General features: G+C 32.6%; 1 protein-coding gene across 1 annotated transcript in view; it reads left to right on the forward strand.

Annotated features, from left to right (window-relative positions):
* The window catches only part of LOC119592946 (RNA-binding protein 42-like), a gene marked incomplete in the record, with an annotated part of 51,935 nt that overhangs the window by 23,309 nt on the left and 28,010 nt on the right, over positions 1-616 (forward strand).

The following is a 616-nucleotide window of genomic DNA, read 5'->3' on the forward strand; positions in this document are numbered from 1 at the left end:
TTCCCAAAAATTGCACTCGGATGTGACACTTTTTTTATGTGTGCGTAGACATGCTTTGTACATAGTATCCAAAGTTACAAAATTCTCGGAAATGGAATTTTTGCCAAATATTTTTAGCTTATTGCCTTTATGGTATTGGTTTCTAGTTTAGTTTAGACAGGTAGACTTATTAATCATTATTATCTTATACTTTAGACTGGTTTGGTTTTTAGATCATTTACCTAAAAATGTGTAGCCAATAAATTATGGAACGAACCAGTCAAAAGCTCTCTCATATACCAGCTCTGCAAATATATTGTTAAATAAAAGGTAAAAAGACTAAGATGGAGGGAGAGACTGAGATGTATCAAAATCCTAAGTACCGTAATTAGGGTCTGAATGGAAGAAACGTATTTCATACTTTACCACTAATTGCTTATAATTCTTCACATTGCCTAGACTCTCTATACAGTAGGCCTACCTTAATCCTGCATTTGTTGACAACAAATGTGCCTATTTTACATATATGAAATCATTCTTAAACATTAACCATGATAAGTCCTGAAATAGCCAATTAAAAGAACTTGGTGTCATTAACATCTAGCGAACAATCTACGGCATTCACATGTATAAAAGT

Source organism: Penaeus monodon, chromosome 31 (genome assembly GCF_015228065.2).
Source record: "Penaeus monodon isolate SGIC_2016 chromosome 31, NSTDA_Pmon_1, whole genome shotgun sequence".
NCBI classification, from domain to species: Eukaryota; Metazoa; Arthropoda; class Malacostraca; order Decapoda; family Penaeidae; genus Penaeus; species Penaeus monodon.